Raw genomic sequence first — 14,596 nt, 5'->3', positions numbered from 1 at the left:
TTCAAAACCCATATGGGTCAAAACCAATCTGCATAAAAAAACATTTCAAATGTCGAACAAAATCCATTATGAAAAACTAAAGACACCATTTTTTTCTGTTGCAATCTTTTTCTCTCCTCTGCCAATGAATGCCTTCTCCCTCTAAGTTCGAAGAAAATCCCAAATTTGTTATTTGTATCAATACGTGCAACGACATCGGTTTTGTTATGGACGTGCGTCATGCAATTAACGGCGTTGGAGGGATATGTGGGTGGCTAGATTCTAGAAATCCTTTAAAGATCTGTATTTCACAAATCTAACTTGAACCAAAATTCTGGGAATCCCATTAAAAATCATTTATTTCCATTGACATGCACATGATATGCTCACAGATCTGAGCTAACTCAAAAACCCAGAGCCATAGCTCTTTCTTCAAAATCAGAAAAATGATGTCATCACATGTGACGTCATCACCATATACACTATATGCACACCACTTGCACATCATATATATAATACATGCACATGATATGCACAGAACTGAAGATCGAGCAACAAGCTGCTTTTCGCATTAATAAGAAACTTTAATGGTAACCTGTTGGTATATTGGATACAATTAAAACATAATTGTTACGTATATAAGGTTACAATGGCAGTTTGAAAAGTCTTGTTACGTATATCAATCATCGCTTAATTGTGCACGTGGAAAACATGATACTCGTTGTCGTTATTTCATGGACATTCATGACCCTTAACGTCTTCTTAATTTTGTCTTCCGCCAAGGCTAACTAGGTTGTGGTCATACTTGCTAAATTCTAGGCACAACATACGTGCATCATAACTAGTGAACATTCATGCTTCTCATATTAAGATGTAGTAATGCACGTTACTGAATATTTTTCAAAAATTTCTGCAATGGAACACTTGAACCAGAAATTGTTGCTGGAAAAAATGGAACTTTCCGGCCAAAACATAAAATATGGTACAAACGTCATATCTTTAAGGATTGAAGAATTTGTTGTGTTTGGTTATGGAAGAATAACACACATAGCTCACAAATCTGAGTTCAAACCTGAAAACCCTGACCTCACTCTTCTCACCTCTTTTTCACATCCATTTGTTTGAAATCAGAGGTATGAAGTCAACCCAAAACCCAGAAACGCAGAGCTTTCTCGACATCCCTATCTTCCAAATGAGAAAAGTGATACAATGAGCTGATGATTTTTAGTATTTATATGTGGGTATTTTAGTAATTTTGATTTTGTGCATGTGTGTATGGCTTGTGCATGGTCAATTTGTCCTATTTCTGTCCAAGATTAAGAAAATGGGCCATTTTTTTATCTATTTCCCAGTTATGTGATAGGAGCATATTTATGCGACTTAAATGGCTTGTTCTTGTACATTTACGTTATGGTTCTTTAGTTATTTTAGTACTTTAAGCTATTTTCGTGTGTTTGTAGGTCCAAAGGGCTAAAGGAGCAAAAAGATGCATTTTGGGGACTTTTGGAGCACTTTTGGGCTAAGGACGGATAGCTTATGCTTGAAGCCAAAGTGTTGGACGAAATTGAAGACCTAATTGGAGCCAAAGTGTTGGAACCTTGTTCTCTTTAGTTTTAGGACATTTAAACCTTTCCTAATCCCAATCATGCCATGCATAACACACATCCATTCTAACACATTGTCATTGCACATGCATTTCCTTCATTAGTTAACCCACATGCACTTATCACTTATCATCACCACATATCATATCACTTAATCACTTATCACTTATCATCACCACTTAACCACTTATCATATCATAACCACATATCATATCACTTATCACTTATCACTTAAAATATCATCCACCTACTTCACCTACAACATCCACCTACTTCACCTACAACATCCACTTACTTCACCTACAACATCCACTTCACCTACAACATCCACTTCACCTACAACATCCACCTACTTCACCTACAACATCCACCTACTTCACCTACAACATCCACTTCACCTACAACATCCACCTACTTCACCTACAACATCCACCTACTTCACCTACAAATGACATAGCCATATGTTCCCTCCACTACTCCTATAAATACCCTTGCATTCATTCATTCATGGACATCTCATTTCATACACAACACACCATTTTTCCATTTCCCTTGTAATCCAAACACCATTTTTCCATTTCCCTATTAATCCAAACACCACTCCCCAAACCATTCACACCATCAAACTATCCTTAGACCTTGTGCTACAACAACGAGGAAGAGAAGAGTGCCTAAACGTTCATACAATTCAAGTTTGAGTTGTTGGAATGTTTAGGTGTTTCTTTGATTTCAATGTTTAAATTCAATTCTCTTTGTTTGTACGTATGAGGAATGGAAGAGAAGAGTGCCTAAACGTTCATACAATTCAAGTTTGAGTTGTTGGAATGTTTAGGTATTTCTTTGATTTCAAAGTTATAATAAACTAAACCCCCTTTAGCTAGGGGGTGATTCGAAATATATGTTTATGCTTGCATTTTGATTTGATTACTTCTAATTGCATTTCATAAGTTGTTGATTCAATTTGTTTAACCGTTTGATTGATAACTTATTTATGTATGTTTATTAAGAATGCGCGCTTAATTTTCATGCATGAATATGACGCTAGAATATAAGTGATTTTCACCTAATCGTTATGAACTTATATTCACAAGTAGTGGAGGTTGCTTATAAACAATCGCGTTAAATGAATTCTTGGCACGAGTTTCATGCTCATCATAGTAACGAATGCCTCGTCAACACTTATAGTTTTCATAATGCTTAATGATCTTTGATTGTATCTTTATTGTGCTGTTCACGTAAAGGACTTTTGGAGAATGTTGTGAATTGCGTTGCGCTAACCCATCCAATTCATTAACTTAAGGAAAACTTGACGGTTAATTTAAGCGGACCTAATTAACCCGGGGTGATGAGTTTCATAATTTATTGAAATGTAATTGGAAATCTTTTTATTATGCAAGTGTAACATATGTGGAGATGACCCCCTTAGCTAGCATTCATCCATTCTATTTCATCAATTTCATATTTACATTCTGTTTTAATTTGTTCATTTAATTTAATTTCGTATAAACTTAAATCCCCCTTTACTTTAATGTCAATTTAGTTAGAAATCATTTTAGTTTGTGTTTTTAAAAGCATTTTGAGTCTTTGGTTTGTCTTAGTGTTTTAAAGTTTAGTTTTACATTCTTTGAGTCTAGTATAGTGTTTTAAACTGTGTTTTTAAGTTTTTGAGTCAGTTTCCAAGAGATTTGCAATCCCTCCTAATCCCCGGTCCAGAACGATCCCTACTTACATTCTTCACTACAATTGACAAAAAGAGGGTTTAATTTGTGTGCGTATAAATCTCGCATCAAATTTTGGCGCCGTTGCCGGGGATTAGAAAATTTGCTAATCCCTTGGATTGTTTGTTTCTGTATTGTCTTTTAGATTTAGTTGTTATTTGTGTTTTGTTTGTTAAGAACAACATGGCACTTGATAACGCTTCTCTTTTGTCACAGCTCATGGAAAGGTCCCAAATGCAAAGAGTTGATATATCTAATCTTCAATCAAGGAATAACGTGTTTTCCAATACTTACAATTCGGATTGGAGTGATCATTCAAACTCTATGTGGTGGGAACCTCAAAATGCTCAACAAGGAGGATATTGGCAGCCACCACAACCTCATATTCAATATGCCCAACCAAACTCAAGTTCGTCAATAGATTATAATCAAAAGCTTAATGAATTAATTTGTTTGGTGCAGGGCTCACAAAATCAAGACAATGAGGCTCAACAAGAAGGATATTGGCAGCCATATGAGGAGTTCTATTCAACGCCTATGCAGCCACCACAAAGGTTGGACCACTTGGATAAGCAAATTGGGCAGATCGCAGAGTTCGTAGGACAGTTTCGAGACCAAGGCGAACTCCCTAGTTCAACCATTGCAAATCAGAAGGGAGAATTTGAAAACACCAATGCTATCATGTTGAGAAGTGACAAGGAGGTTGGAACGGACCCTCAACCATCAAAATCAAATCACAAGGAAGAGGAATACACCCAACCCACGGAAAGGGTGGAAACACCTTTACCGGAGGCACCTATTGCTCCTATGCCATCTAATACAGGTATGGTTGTTCCAAATTTCATTATTTTTAACCCCGTTCCAACAAGTATCCCTATTCCTTGCAGATTCATGACTTTCAAGGAAGAAGAAGGTGAAAAAGACATCTTGGAAGCCCTTTCAAAGGTGACAAGTAGGGAATGTCATGAATTCATCAAAGAGGACGTTCTTGAAACCACAAAATCCAAAGAAGTTAAATTTGATGACATTGGACAAGTCATAACCATCACTTGCAATCTGGCCAAGTCCAATATCCCTGAAACTTTCAAAGGAGTGGTGTTTGTCATTGAGTTCTTGTCGGACAAAACAAGTAAGTTTTTTTCAAATTCCTTTACATTTTATACTAACTTGCTGTTTTTTATGAATCAGGCACCTACACTAGAATTCAAACCATTGCCGGTTCACTTCAAGTATCACCTTCCATTCAAGGACCAATTCCATGCCGTTTGATTTTATTTATGTTAATAAAAAAAATAAAAAAATAAAAAAAAAAAAAAAAAGAGAGATAGAAAGATACTAAACATGGAAAAAGGTGGAGCTTCACAAAGGTTGTTTGCGTGAAGCCCCACTACGAGGCGCAGAAGCGGGAGGCATAGAAGCGGGAGGCATCGGAGCGGAAGCCATCGGAGCGGAAGGCATCGGAGCTAGAGCATTCCAGGCCTCAATACTTGGCCAAGCGCTGGATGACCCAGGAAAAAGGTGCCTCTGGAGATAAGACGCAAGCCTTTGACGGTCACTGTGAATTCGACCCTCAGATTCTTGCAGCTCATCAAGCTTCCTCTTCATCCCCGACGAATAGTTATTTGCAAGCACATGCAAACTTCTATTCTCGTACTTAAGCTGCTGGATCTCTTGCTTAAGTCTTTCCACCTCTGCCATCAACGATTCCACTTGGCGGGACCGAGCAAGCAGGCGTTGGCCCATGTTGGACACAGAACTCGCACACTGAACACTAAGTGCGAGGGACTCTTGAACGGCCAACTCATCGGACCGTCCTGACAGCAGCCTACTATCTTTTGGAGTGAGGAGGTTTTTAGCTACTATTGTAGCTGTTGTGGTGTCCTGCATCACAGAGTCTTCACCTGAAAGAGGACCGTTAGAAGATAAAAAAGAAGGGCGCCATACATTACCTTGACGGGGCGCAACTGGATCGCTGCTGAGACTCAAATCTAAGCTAAGGTTCGATGAGTTCGCCATTTTTTTTCAACGATGTTCAAAGAGAAGGGGTGGATGGAGTTAAAATTTCACAAAGGGCTGGAGTCGAGTTTCAGGAATGGGAAATCTTCAGAGTGTGTGTGTAGGGGTGATTGATAGCTCTATAAAAAGCCAAGACGACGCGTCCACCGATTCAAAGAGCCGGATTTTCCGGCGTAATTTAGGCGACGCTCCCTCGGCTTTTCAGAAAACGCGTTCAACTTTGTCAAAAGATTTCTGACAAAGCTGAAAACACGTGGAGGCCATCATCGCATCTACACATCTTTAGCCGACAAGCGCAAAGTTCGGCGACGCTTTCTCTGCTTTTCAGAAGACGCGTGCAGCTTTGTCAAAAGGAGCCGCATCTGCACTACCACGTGTCGTTCAGAAAGCGAAGGGGCGTCGTTCAGAAATCGAAGGGGCGCCTGCTCAGAAATCGAAGAGGCGTATTCAAAGATCGAAGAGGCGCCACTATTTCAAAGAGCCGGATTTGCGGGATCAAAACGTTTGTCGACAAGGGTAAAAAGTACCACCACTTGATATTATCTCTATATATGTCGACCTTCGTCTTTTATGGCAGGGCAAACCTGAAGAAAATGCCCAACTCTCCCTCACCTCTGAGGGCGCACTCCCAGCAAAGCCTTTCAAAATACTCAATTCTTTCTTCTTCCCCAAAGATGATACCAGATGCCTGGAGTACATATGACCCAGGAGGAAACGGCGGATTGAAGCATGTGCTGATTCATTCACCGCTTCTTCAAAGCAAAGGTATCTCATATCATCAAGGTCAAAAGCAAAAGTATCTCATATCATGCTCTTTCCCTGTCTTTTTCTTTGTCCTTGTTCTTACTTGCATGGCAAAGTAAAAGAAGCAATCAGCCGGCACTTGGAGTCAGTCTTCCGATCTGGAGCCAACTGCCTGGAATCTATTCCTGATTGCTTACCTAGCGTTGCTCTCGAGTAGTCATCTTCAACGGTTGTTACACTTCCAGAGAAGGGACCACTCCTCCAAAGATTGAACAAAGAAACAGATAACAGGAGGAAGCTCAGACCTTCGGGGGAAACCAAAAGAACCATCCTGCTGCCCAGTTCAAGAAGTAGCACAAAGGAAAATCAACGATGGGCAGAAACCAGTTCAAGAGTAAGCCTGTGGAATCACAAAGATCAAAGCCTCAATGTAATCACCAAGGAGAAGAGGGAATTTACACTCCATAACCAGATTTGCGTCCCTAAACTCTTCTCTTTGTTAATTACATTATGCCATGTTTAATATGTTTAGTTGCTTTTTGTGTGTTTACTTATGTTTTGTGTGAATCTATGCTTAAAACATTGAGGACAATGTTTGATTTAAGTGTGGGGGGGTAACTAAAGTGTTTTGATGCAAATTCGTAGGGTTTTATCCACCATAACTTCTAATGTTGTTCCTTGCTATTTTAAGGTGTTTTTAAGTTGTTTTAGAGTGTTTTAGTGTGTTTTGTTTTATAATTCGAAAATCCCATAAAAATTTGAAAAATTGTTTTGAAAAACCCAAAAAGAGTTGTTTTAAAGTTGTTTTTGTGTGTGTGTTTGTGTCTTAGGGTACCTTCCAACACAATGATAAGGATTTGGTTTATAATTGCATGACGGTTAGAAAGAGTTATAAACATAGAGAAAAGTTTGATTTACTCTTGGTATATGCTTGGTTATGGTTATAATGTATGACTTCACATGCAATCATAAAAGAAAAAAAAATTCGTTTTTGTAACATGCTTGAAGGAAGGAACTCAAACAAACGCTACAACCCTGAGAGACTTGAGCCTATAACGTTCTTTGGAGAGTATAATCTGTGATTTCTTGTTTTCTAAAGTCGTTGCATGATCTCATTATTCTTTGCTTGGTTACTACTTAGAAGGCGTTTTATCATATAGTTCCAAATGCTAGAACTCATGCCCATTTCATTCAAAGCATGTTATTGATTTGCATAACACATATTCAAGAAGAAGTTGTGTAGTGACCACCACCATAGCCAAATAGCCTTACTTCCCATACTTCGTATATGTTGTAAGTTTTAACCCCGTTGAGCCTTGTTTAGCCTTTATTCTTTGTTTACCCACATTTTCCTCACCTAGCCTAGTTTAGGACAATCCCCACCCTTGTTCTTAAAAGATAGTGAGCATGACTTAATTGAATTCCTTTTGAGTTACATTATGAAAGAAAATAAGTGTGGGGGAGAGAATGTTTAAGTGTTGATGTTTTGAGATTCAAAAGAAAAGAAAGAAAAAAGAGAAAAGAAAGAAAGAAAGAAAAAAAAAAAAAGAGCTTGAAAAAAAAAAAAAATGAAAGAATAAGTGATTGAAGAAAGGTTCCAAAACACCAATTCTGGGCGTAAATTGTCTAAATCCTCCCTTTTTGTTCAAAAGTTGAGTTTTCATTCAAAAGTGAATTCTAAGTTGATTCAAATGCTTTGCTCACTATTTCTTTAAAAACCTTTGTTTTCCATATCCCTTCTTTGTTATCCACATACCCCAAGCCCCGTTACAACCCTTGACTTCTATCTTGAGTGTTGTGTATTTCAATTTGTGGAGTTTGAACTTGGTATGAGCATATGGTATCACTGGTTCTCGCGTCTAAGTAGTAGCATTCCATTCATGAGATCATATCTAAACATGCTTATTAACTCCAGAAATTGCTTCCTTTGAAATACATATATGTGAGTGTTCGTTTTTATGATTACATCAATCTTCTCACATATAACTAGTTTAGGGTGTGTAGTCAGAAAATCTGTGTGAAAAACGAGAGCATATCTTGTAAGGAATTGAACAAATTCTCTAAGGCATGTTACTACATTCAAAATATAGTTTTAAATGCTTAATTGTGAATTAGTATGTGGTGACTATGATTAAGAATGTACTTAAGTGTCAAGATGGCTAAAATCTGTGGGAATAATGATTTTTAACTTGTCTTGTGCATTGGAAATCCGTGAGACGATTGTTGGAAGGTGTAGGTTGTGTTTTGTTCTTTTTGTTTTGTTTTTCTGTTTTGCTCGAGGACTAGCAAAAGCTAAGTGTGGGGGTATTTGATAGGAGCATATTTATGCGACTTAAATGGCTTGTTCTTGTACATTTACGTTATGGTTCTTTAGTTATTTTAGTACTTTAAGCTATTTTCGTGTGTTTGTAGGTCCAAAGGGCTAAAGGAGCAAAAAGATGCATTTTGGGGACTTTTGGAGCACTTTTGGGCTAAGGACGGATAGCTTATGCTTGAAGCCAAAGTGTTGGACGAAATTGAAGACCTAATTGGAGCCAAAGTGTTGGAACCTTGTTCTCTTTAGTTTTAGGACATTTAAACCTTTCCTAATCCCAATCATGCCATGCATAACACACATCCATTCTAACACATTGTCATTGCACATGCATTTCCTTCATTAGTTAACCCACATGCACTTATCACTTATCATCACCACATATCATATCACTTAATCACTTATCACTTATCATCACCACTTAACCACTTATCATATCATAACCACATATCATATCACTTATCACTTATCACTTAAAATATCATCCACCTACTTCACCTACAACATCCACCTACTTCACCTACAACATCCACTTACTTCACCTACAACATCCACTTCACCTACAACATCCACTTCACCTACAACATCCACCTACTTCACCTACAACATCCACCTACTTCACCTACAACATCCACTTCACCTACAACATCCACCTACTTCACCTACAACATCCACCTACTTCACCTACAAATGACATAGCCATATGTTCCCTCCACTACTCCTATAAATACCCTTGCATTCATTCATTCATGGACATCTCATTTCATACACAACACACCATTTTTCCATTTCCCTTGTAATCCAAACACCATTTTTCCATTTCCCTATTAATCCAAACACCACTCCCCAAACCATTCACACCATCAAACTATCCTTAGACCTTGTGCTACAACAACGAGGAAGAGAAGAGTGCCTAAACGTTCATACAATTCAAGTTTGAGTTGTTGGAATGTTTAGGTGTTTCTTTGATTTCAATGTTTAAATTCAATTCTCTTTGTTTGTACGTATGAGGAATGGAAGAGAAGAGTGCCTAAACGTTCATACAATTCAAGTTTGAGTTGTTGGAATGTTTAGGTATTTCTTTGATTTCAAAGTTATAATAAACTAAACCCCCTTTAGCTAGGGGGTGATTCGAAATATATGTTTATGCTTGCATTTTGATTTGATTACTTCTAATTGCATTTCATAAGTTGTTGATTCAATTTGTTTAACCGTTTGATTGATAACTTATTTATGTATGTTTATTAAGAATGCGCGCTTAATTTTCATGCATGAATATGACGCTAGAATATAAGTGATTTTCACCTAATCGTTATGAACTTATATTCACAAGTAGTGGAGGTTGCTTATAAACAATCGCGTTAAATGAATTCTTGGCACGAGTTTCATGCTCATCATAGTAACGAATGCCTCGTCAACACTTATAGTTTTCATAATGCTTAATGATCTTTGATTGTATCTTTATTGTGCTGTTCACGTAAAGGACTTTTGGAGAATGTTGTGAATTGCGTTGCGCTAACCCATCCAATTCATTAACTTAAGGAAAACTTGACGGTTAATTTAAGCGGACCTAATTAACCCGGGGTGATGAGTTTCATAATTTATTGAAATGTAATTGGAAATCTTTTTATTATGCAAGTGTAACATATGTGGAGATGACCCCCTTAGCTAGCATTCATCCATTCTATTTCATCAATTTCATATTTACATTCTGTTTTAATTTGTTCATTTAATTTAATTTCGTATAAACTTAAATCCCCCTTTACTTTAATGTCAATTTAGTTAGAAATCATTTTAGTTTGTGTTTTTAAAAGCATTTTGAGTCTTTGGTTTGTCTTAGTGTTTTAAAGTTTAGTTTTACATTCTTTGAGTCTAGTATAGTGTTTTAAACTGTGTTTTTAAGTTTTTGAGTCAGTTTCCAAGAGATTTGCAATCCCTCCTAATCCCCGGTCCAGAACGATCCCTACTTACATTCTTCACTACAATTGACAAAAAGAGGGTTTAATTTGTGTGCGTATAAATCTCGCATCATTATGCATAGACGATCAAATTTAAATGGCAGATAAACTTTGACACAGTCCCTATCCACTAATACTCTTTTTTCAAAGTTTTGTGACTTTTTACAGCTCATATTAGTATTAATGTATTTTGATGTCAATAAATAAGCTTGAGATTTTAGATATTATTCTCTCAAAGTTAAGCAAATTATCTAAGACAATACGAGATAATAAGTGTTAAATAACGCAAAGGGTAAACTAAAAATAAAGGGACACTTTAGATGCGGTTCCTAGCTATCAATATTCTTTGATTGAAACCTTGACTATTTTTAGTTTTTTATTGAAGTCCCTGACATTAATTGTGACAGCTCGTTCCGGATTTTCGAACCGTAGGGGTGAAATGACGTTTTTGCCCCTAGTGTGGTTATTTCGTTGTGTGGTTGTTTTTTTGGTTTTTGTTGGTAGGTTTTGGACCACACACACACACCTTCCCACACCCACTCACCCTTTCCCCTGACTGCATCCCTGTCCTGAGCCCTCTCTCTCCCATTTCTATTCTCTTTGTACGTACACCCAAAAACCATCCAAACCTTCACAGATCGAGGAAACAAATTACATATTTGTGCTCGTGAGGTCCTTGGGAGTTCAACCATACCCATTTCAGGTAAGGATACCTTCGTTTTTACGTCGAACTCGGGATACCCCGATTTGGTCACTGTTCATGCACACGTTAATTCTTGTGTTTTTGGGAATTTCAAGCTTGTAGGAAGCTTGGTGAGATCCTTAGGAGGCTCGGGGTGGTTCGTTTGAAGGTTTTGGACGTCGGGATCGTGAGTTACAAGGTTGGCCGGAGTTGGTGGTGTTTTCCCGATGAGATTCCATGTGTTTTAACACTTGAAAGTGGTATGGATGTGTTCCTCTCGTTGTAAGCTTCATTTCGGTACCAATTTTGTGAAATATGGGTGAAAAACGAAGAAGTTACAAGGTTTTGAAAATTTCCCGGTTTTCCGATGCCGGCGACGGCGCCGGAGCTTCACCGGAGAAGATGACGGAATATTCTGCCAGTTTGGACGGAAAATTCCTAACGGCGTTAACGGAATATTCCTGACGGCGTTAACTGACGCCGTCAGTGTGCCAGGCACGTGCCTGCATATGGCCGGCACGTGGGGGCCCGTGCGGCGGTGAAAAATTTTTCTAAAAATATGGGGATGTTCCTGAGGTTGAGTAGATCACGTTGGTGTATTCATACACCCCATTTGAGTATTGTATGAGAAGTAATTTCGTGATGTTGGTTATGTGCTTTAAAATTAACGTTTTTATAGTTGTTTCGCATATAGGTGAGACCTATCCCGAGGACGAGCGCGGTCACTCGAGGCAAGGGGGTTACGACCCTTCTACATACCAGTGAGTGGGCTTTTGTTTTCCGTATATACCTATATACTTATGTTTTTCCCAGAAAATGAATTGAAACATTTATACGTTTTTATGCCATGCATTATTCACCCCCCATCACTCTATAAAACCTTAATTCAGGCTGAAAATTGAGTGAAAAATACTGATAGAATGTAACAAACACTGAACAAAGATCTGATTTATTGATTAATGGAAATAGCCAGCAAAATCTGGTACACTATCAACAAAGATGACATAATATTTGAAACCATCTACAGAAACACTATGTGCGGGTCCCCACAAATCACTATGCACAACCTCAAAAGGTATTACAAATTTTGCAGAAGCATGAGAAAAAAGAAGCTTACTAAATTTACCTTCTAAAAAACTCTGACAAATAATAGGAGACACATCTTGTTTAACAGCAACATTAGACTTTCTAAGTATAAGAGAGACTATAGGATTGGAACGATGACCTAATATGCAATGCCATAAGGTTGAATTCACAGCGTGTCCAAGAAAGGCAAGAGCTTTATTGGCTTGTAAATGAGATGATTAGCTTGATGGTAAAGCATGTAAGGAAGGAATTGGATACAGTCTATTGCTGTAGAGTCCTTTATACAAGATTATCCTTGTGGCCTTGTCTTGAATCCAAAAACAATAAGCATTGAATATTAACCAACAATTGTTGTCAAGACAGATTCTATGAACTCACATCAGATTATGAGACAATTTTGGGATACAAAGAGCATAATTCAACTTAATAGGCTGAAAAGATGGCCTAAGAAGAGAATTCCCAATGTGAGAAACTTGCAAACCTTCACCATTTACAGTTTGAACAGTCTCATTGTGTGGATATGGAGATGCCAGAGGCAAATTGTTGAGATCATTGGTCATGTGATTGGTTGCACCAGAATCTGTCAACCAAACTTGAGGTGAAACTGAATTGGACATTGTAAGAGCATATGAAGTAGAAGCAGTCATATTTGCAGAAGCATTCAGAGATGGAGAGCCATTCTGAGACATCATATTCATCATATGAGGCATATTGGAAGGAATCATATTTATCATGGAAGGCATATATTAAGGCTGCATATATCTAGGAAAAGTAGCATGCATAGCAATCATAGCAATCATCTGTGATTGAGGAGGTCTGTTGTTATTTTTGTAAAAACAGGTTTTAGCAGTATGATTGTTCCTATCACAAATTTGACAGTTCTCAGAGGAGTCAGATTCAATATTTCTGTAGTTACAAGTAGCAGCACTATGACTATGTTGAGAACATAATTGACAAATGACATTGGCAGAGGATGAACTAGTGCGAAATTGAGGATGACTACCAAGAATTCCAGGTGCATCATCATGAACAATGGGTTTAGAATTGTAATACCTTTGTCCTTGATTATTATAGTATTTCTAACCCTGAAAATTTCCAGCTTTGCCTTTACCCTTGAATTTAAACTTGTTACCTCCATTAAAAAAGAAAGGCTGACCAGAATTACCATGAAAACCATTTGGAGTCTGAAACCCAGAATGGAAACCTCCCTGAGATCCAGAAGACGAAGCACATGAATTGGAATCTTGGTTCTTTGCAAACATTGCAGTAGAAAATGACATACCTTGACTACTCTCAATGATAGCTTCCTCCGCAAGCAACTGAGCATGAAATTCTTTAAGAGAAATTACATTATCTCTACCACGAATGACACACTTGAATGTGTTATACTCTACAGACAAACCATTCAAAGCCAATATGACAATAATCCTCATCTTCAAAATTAACCCTTGCAGCCACAAGATAGTCTCGTGCTTCTTTAATCCTTTGAAGAAATTGAGTTACAGAATCTGCCCCTTTCTTTATAGTTTGAAGATCAAACTTGAGTTGAAAGATCGAAGTCTTGCTGACAGTAGAAACACGTTCTTGAAGACGAACCCACAAATCTCTAGCGCTTGTACTGCCAATAGCACAAGAAATGGCAACAGAAGACAGTTTTGCAGTAATAAGCTGCATAAGTGCCCTATCATGCATCTTCCATACTTTGTAATCATCAAACTCAATTCTTGAATTAGATTCAATAAATCAAATTTCAGGATCACTAGAATAGGTATACGAGAATTGAGAAGGACAGGGATTTGAACCATCCACAAAATTCATGATCCCATATCCTTCGAGCATCAATTGCATCTGAAAATGCCATTGAAGATAGTTGGAATCATCCAACTTAGCCGACATTGAGGATGATACAAAAGAAATCAACCCAGTAATCGAAGATTGCAAGATTTGCAGTTGATTGATAGTAACCATGGTGGAAAATTTTCTCTGAGGAATAAGAACAAACACTTGGTGGGCAAGAAGTGATCGATAGAAAATTACAGCTACCAACAATGAAAAAGAACCCAAATATCACAGAAAAATCACAGAGAGATAAGAGATGAAGCAGAAGCACAAGAACCCAGAAACGAAGAAGTTATCGAAACTTATCGGACTCTGATACCATGTTAACCATAGTATAATATCTTTGAGAATTATATAGAGAAGACCATAGAAGCTTAAAGAAGAAGAAGCTTGAGAAAGAAGTCAGAGAAAGTTTAGAGAGAGAAAGAAATCTTTTCATATATTTTTCTTAATGATCAATACAATCCCACATATATCTAATGAAAGATTTTGTTCCAATGTCCTTATCCTCTAACTAAATCTTGTAATCTAGCCGTTCATATATTGACAGATGTCATAATCCTGATGGCTCAAGTAAATACTCTAACACTCCTCACTCCTCAACCCCCTTAGTAGCCCAGAGATTTTTCAGTGTGATGAAAACATGACGTATCACT

The sequence above is a fragment of the Pyrus communis genome, chromosome 4, assembly GCF_963583255.1.
Source record: "Pyrus communis chromosome 4, drPyrComm1.1, whole genome shotgun sequence".
Taxonomy (NCBI): Eukaryota; Viridiplantae; Streptophyta; class Magnoliopsida; order Rosales; family Rosaceae; genus Pyrus; species Pyrus communis.
This window is presented reverse-complemented; position numbering follows the sequence as displayed.